The sequence below is a fragment of the Nerophis lumbriciformis genome, linkage group LG02, assembly GCF_033978685.3.
Source record: "Nerophis lumbriciformis linkage group LG02, RoL_Nlum_v2.1, whole genome shotgun sequence".
Taxonomy (NCBI): Eukaryota; Metazoa; Chordata; class Actinopteri; order Syngnathiformes; family Syngnathidae; genus Nerophis; species Nerophis lumbriciformis.
Genome location: NC_084549.2, coordinates 23,476,160 through 23,483,277, shown reverse-complemented (window position 1 = coordinate 23,483,277; position 7,118 = coordinate 23,476,160).

Genomic DNA, 7,118 nt, shown 5'->3' with positions numbered 1-7,118 from the left:
ATGGTTGGGTGATGGTTTGGGGTGCCATGTCATCTGCTGGTGTCGGTCCACTCTGTTTCCTGAGATCCAGGGTCAACGCAGCCGTCTACCAGCAAGTTTTAGAGCACTTCATGCTTCCTGCTGCTGACCTGCTCTATGGAGATGGAGATTTCAAGTTCCAACAGGACTTGGCGCCTGCACACAGCGCAAAATCTACCCGTGCCTGGTTTACGGACCATGGTATTTCTGTTCTAAATTGGCCCGCCAACTCCCCTGACCTTAGCCCCATAGAAAATCTGTGGGTTATTGTGAAAAGGAAGATGCAGAATGCCAGACCCAAAAACGCAGAAGAGTTGAAGGCCACTATCAGAGCAACCTGGGCTCTCATAACACCTGAGCAGTGCCAGAAACTCATCGACTCCATGCCACGCCGCATTAACGCAGTAATTGAGGCAAAAGGAGCTCCAACCAAGTATTGAGTATTGTACATGCTCATATTTTTCATTTTCATACTTTTCAGTTGGCCAACATTTCTAAAAATCCCTTTTTTGTATTAGCCTTAAGTAATATTCTAATTTTGTGACACACGGAATTTTGGATTTTCATTTGTTGCCACTTCAAATCATCAAAATTAAATGAAATAAACATTTGAATGCATCAGTCTGTGTGCAATGAATAAATATAATGTACAAGTTACACCTTTTGAATGCAATTACTGAAATAAATCAAGTTTTTCAAAATATTCTAATTTACTGGCTTTTACCTGTATACTGTATATAGCCTATTATTTGCGCACTATTGACAAGTGATGTACTGAAAACCTGACCACAGAAAACCACGCTACCAACACTGGATGTAAAAAAAAACGCACGCCATTGTAACTGTCTGGAGCGTTGTCAACATGTCTGCAACGTGGACGTACTTTTTATAAATATTGCAGATGTACCCGTGGACAGCCATCTACAAAATGTGCAAGTATTAAGCGGCTTTTAAAAAGAGAAAGTCCAACTACTACGGCAACTGCGCGAAGCCTCTTTCGTCAGGGACATCGAGGGACAGAAGTTAAACATCTTTAAACACGAGTACATTTTATAATAACATTAGAAGAAGATGCTTGATGTTTTTATTTAAAAAAAAAAAAAAAAAGTTATTGAAAGTCTGGAAACACTTGAAGAAATCTCAACAGAGTACATTGTACAAAAAGCAGCAACAATTGAAAATATGGCAAAACGATTAAAAAATATCTATATGTTACTACTAATTATTTAACATTTGTTTTAAATGTATGTATACATTTTTTAGCATTTAAAAAAAAAAATCATATCATCATAGCAAATTATGCAAATTACTTGATGACGTCATGGTGACCATGCCCCCACCGCCACATGTATCCTGGCATTTTAGGGGAAACCCTGAAAAACAATGTCACTACTGCTTGGTTATATGCAGGTCATGGCATGTAAATGGAGCGTTGATGGCGGGTTTTGGATGTTTTTAGAGCTCTTTATAGGCAGAATAGTTGAATCCCTTTTGCTTGCATTGTTAGCCGCCTCTTGCTTGCAGTTTTTTTACTATTTAGCAGAGGTGGGACCAAGTCATTGCTTTGCAAGTCACAAGTAAGTCTCAAGTCTTTACCCTCAAGTCTCGAGTCAAGTCCCGAGTCAAGACAGGGCAAGTCCGAGTCAAGTCCAAAGTCAAGACTGGAAAGTCTCAAGTCAAGGCCCAAGTCCTGCATTTTGAGTTTCGAGTCCTTTCAAGTCATTTAACCACAGACTAATATATTTACACAGATTGTGTATGCTTTTAAAACGCTGTATTTATTTATTAAAACAAGTGCATTTGAAATTGCAGGGAAAAAGATAGTGCTGACATTGCACTTCAAAATAGCACTATTAACCAGTCATTTTAAACATGTAACTCATTCCTTTACAGAATAAACACATTTGAAAAAAACAAGTGCAACTGTACTTATTTGCACAAAAGTGTTAACATTGTATTTCCATGGCATATTGCATTGTAACTAGTTCCACAGCAGTTTCTATCCTGTTCTTACCTTATCTCATCTCATACTGTATGTGTGTTTATGTGTGCGTACACATGAAAAACATAACAAATATATGAACATAACAATGAACAGAGTTGTACTTTTTAGATGTCAGGACCCTATGCAATATGTACACATATTCTTAATATAGTATACATTTTAACTGACCTTTATTTGACTATGTTTGTCTTTTTGTAGGTGGCTAAAATACGCGGTGCTGCTGACTGCCGTCTAACGTTACGTTACTGTGTGTGATACATTGACTAACGTAATGTTACTGTGTGTGATACATTGACTAACGTTACGTTACTGTGTGTGATACATTGACTAACGTAACGTTATGTATAGGTACCTCATGAAACCCTGCTTAAAAAAAATCACTTGACAAAAAGTATGAATAAGGTAGCAAACTGCAGTGGACGCAACAGATTGCCGTGTTTGCAATTACGTTATAACCATAGACATCTTATAAGTAGACGCAGCATTGGTTGCTGTGACGTGAGCAATTTGCCCGCCATCTTGAAGTGCTGATGAGGAGCTGGCGAGCAGCCTAAACTGACAGTTGAAAGGTAGAAAACAAAGATGGTGTTCAGCGTTTTCCTGCTCAAATGAGCAGACTGTTGAAAATAGGAATCGGGGGATTACTTTTCACAAGTAAGATTTAACATTAACGTACTATTGGTTGTATTTTATGAAAATAATATTACCACAGAGTTGAGAAGGATCAAAGATCTTCAATATTTGTATGTGAAAATCACAAAGAAATCTTCTGGGGGAGGATGACGCCCCTACAGGGGTTTGGTTTACAAACTTTCAGCCCCACCTAAAACAAAATTCACCAGCCACTACTGATTATGATGCATTCTCATTTTAGGCAAAGTATAAGACAATACTTTCTTAACAGTATAATTGTAACCAGGAATCAGTCTTCAAGTAACAATATTCAAATACTAACATTGTTGGGTTAAACAGAATTTGGTTTTATTCTGAATCCAGTGAAACAGATTGGTGGTTTTAGCTGATATGAAGACTTTCAGGTGTTTATATATGTTTAAGTATTTGGCAGACGCTTTTATCCAAAGCGACTTACATAAAATAATACATATAAAACAATCACTGCAAACATTATCATTTAAGGGAAGAATGTAATAGAAAATATCAATACAAAGTGTCAAGACAGAATAAACTCTCTGCTGCTGAAGCAACAGAGATACAGTCTATAGGGCCCTAAGATATATAGATATCTAATGTATTCATACATTGTTTATGTAGGATACACGCATATGTATATATAACCTAATCATATTGTTTCTTCAACTTAAAAATAGTTTACCGTTTTTTTTCCCCTTCTCTGGGATTATATTCCCAGTTTTGATCTCGGACGTCTGGTCACTTATAGCGTATAAGAATATTATATTACTGTTAAGCAAACTATGAATAATAAAACACGCCAAAACATGTGTCTGTTACACACGTATGACAAAAAAGCGCGTGAAAATCAGTGGTATTCAGTGAGGTAAAATGAATTAAATGCGCTGACAGTTCATTGCTCCTGCCAAATGAATTGCACTGAGTGGAGCGGATCACCACTCCAAGATGGCGGCCCCGCGCCTCGTCTGCGCCAGTAGGCAGTAGCGCTCTACGCTGCGTCTACTTATAAGATGTCTATGGTTATAACGTTAGCAGTGAGTTTGCAGCCTCACTGATTTAACTACACAGCAAATAAAAGTCACGTTACTTAGCCAATAAACGTTATCTTACATTCAAAACTTACCCTTCTTTGTGCAACTTCAAATGTCGAACGAAGTTGGAAGTTGTTGCGTCTCCGTCTGTAATATTCGAACTGTGTGATTTGCATACGGCAATTCGTTTTTTGTTGACCAAGTCGTAGTTTTTATACCCGAACGAAACCAACTTTAACATAATTGTTTATCACTGGCACGTTGTTGGACAACTCTTGGTCATTGGTTGTCCTGCAATTTGATTGGATGAATGCTGTGTGATGAAAACAACGTAGTTCTAATTTGATTGGCTGTTGTACTGACAGCACACCAGCTGACAGGAATAACACGCTGATAGACAGACTAAGAAAATGAAAAATACGGAGCGCTCCCAAATAACTTTTTAAGCTTTGGATTTTGGGGAAAGTGGCAAGTCATGTCAAGTCATGTCAAGTCAAAAGGCTCAAGTCCAAGTGAAGTCACAAGTCATTGATGTTAAAGTCTAAGTCGAGTTGCAAGTCTCTTTACATTTTGTCAAGTCGAGTCTAAAGTCATCAAATTCATGACTCGAGTCTGACTCGAGTCCAAGTCATGTGACTCGAGTCCACACCTCTGCTATTTAGAACGCACAGAAAAGGGAAAGATGTGTCTTTCTTGTCTCACATAGGGATTGTGGATGAAAGGCAATGTTTTTTTAAAACACTGCACTTCCCCGTGACTTTTAGCTCATTGGCTAGCGCTGCTCGACTAAACTCTTAATCTGTGCGGATATGTGGTCGCCGGTTCTAGCCTGGCATGTGATGGGGTGGATAGCGTGCGATGACAAATCTCACAATGGTGCCATGTGAGAGAGAGCCTTGAGAGTGAAAGTTCAGGTGGGTGAGTGACAACAGTGTGATGCAGTGGTATCTTCTGTCATGCCCTTGAGGGGACAACAAAAATGTTCAAATACTAGTGAGGGAAAAAAAAAGATTACTCCCTATATGTCTATATATATATATATATATATATATATATATATATATATATATATGTATGTATGTATGTATGTATTTTTTTTAAATTAATTATTTACTATCTGTTTATATTATTTAATTTTATTTCTGATTATTATTATTATTTTTTTTTATTTTTTTTTTTTTTTATTGATTTAATTGATTTATCTGTAAATATTATTATTACATCGTTTTGTTTTCTTGCTGTTTTTTTCTTTTTTGGGGGGTGGTATCATTGGGATGTAAACAAAAAAATATTTTGACATTTAAGGCAGACAATAGATGTATGATGTATGCAAATATGATGTAATGGATAGGAATATCTGATGCTGGATGTCAATAAAAATGTTATGAAAAAAAAAAAATACTCATTAGAATCTGATCATTTCCATGTGTTTATCTGTATGTCAAGCTACTTGTAAACTAGAACTTGCTCCAAGTAAAAAGCTTATTCTTCTTAAGAATATGGTACTGTTAAAGATCGATAGATCGCTTATTTTATTGTCATTGCAAATAAATACAACGCAATTTAATTTGTGATGATAAATACATAAAATCAGTAAGTACTAATAAAATAAATTATGTTCCATTCATACTTCACATCCACGCTACACACATGCATCCAAGCAAATAGAGCCTAAAATTATGCAATCATTACAAAATAAGCCATTTTCTGTATTAAAAAATATATTCCACAAACTTAAATATTTTTAGTACATTGTTTAATTTGGTAATAGCTTCAGAATAAAAACTATGTAATAAAACATGTATCTTTCAGAACTTTTCCTCTCTTTGAGCTGCTAAATTCACAGCAAAAAATCGATGTTGCGAAAGTCCTTTGCTGCGTTGCATTTGTTGAGAGCAAGAAAGTTGAACAGGTGGTGTGATTTGTTCTTCAGGATATAGTGTCTGTTTTTTAGCAGACAGCAGGAAGTAAACATGGATTCAAGGGTAGATATCGGGTCGAGTTTGTTACTTTTTCCAGCAGATTGTATCAGCCTTTGAATGTCCTTTTTGTGTTCTGAAAATCTGCTGTCATCCCAAACTAGGAGGCCTTAAGTCAGAACACTTGGGACAGAAGAGTTGCAAAAGGACAGAAGCAGAACAGGCAAATTATCCTAATTACCTAACGTATTTACAATAAACCCAAGGGAGATGAGTGTATTTTGTTGAATTTCCTGGTCAGTTTGTTGATTCATTGTAAAGGGGGCACAACTTTAGAACTCCCCATACCACTCATTTAAAATAGGAGACCAACAGCTAACAATGGCTAAAATAAAAACAGCTGGTGGTCCCTGGTTCCCTGGGCACCACACCTACTGTTTGTGGGTTGGGCTCTCAGGCGGGCTGGGGCCGTGCTCTGGCTCCCACGCACTCTGGGAGTCGAATATATTGTACATACAAATTCACATATGCTCACATACATACATACATATATAGGTACCTACGGTCCCACATACATACACAAATACAGTATATATTTACATACTTAAAAGTTCGTACATCCACACGCACATTCAATATACAAACATACACATACACATACTGTACATATACACTCACTGTACAAACACATATACACATTCTGTACATATACATTCACTGTACAAACACATATACACATTCTGTACATATACAAGTACATATGCACACGTACACTCATGCACATAATCACGTTTCATCAAACATATATTAACGTTGTTGCCCTAGGGCAGTGGTTCTCAACCTTTTTTCAGTGATGTACCCCCTGTGAACATTTTTTTAATTCAAGTACCCCCTAATCAGAGCAAAGTGTTTTTGGTTGAAAAAAAGAGATAAAGAAGTAAAATACAGCACTATGTCATTAGTTTCTGATTTATTAAATTGTATAACAGTGCAAAATATTGCTCATTTGTAGTGGTCTTTCTTGAACTATTTGGAAAAAAATATATAAAAATAACTAAAAACTTGTTGAAAAATAAACAAGTGATTCAATTATAAATAAAGATTTCTACACATAGAAGTAATCATCAACTTAAAGTGCCCTCTTTAGGGATTGTAATAGAGATCCATCTGGATTCATGAACTTAATTCTAAACATTTCTTCACAAAAAAAAGAAATCTTTAACATCAATATTTAAGGAACATGTCCACAAAAAATCTAGCTGTCAACACTGAATATTGCATTGTTGCATTTATTTTCACAGTTCTTTTTGACAGACATTTTAGTGAGGGTCAAACCATCATGGCATGGGGGAAACTCTGGGTTTATGGTAATGAATGGAATAGCCTACTTGATTTGATGTTCAGTTTATGAACTTACATTCATATTTTGTTGAAGTATTATTTAATAAATATATTTATAAAGGATTTTTGAATTGTTGCTATTTTTAGAATATT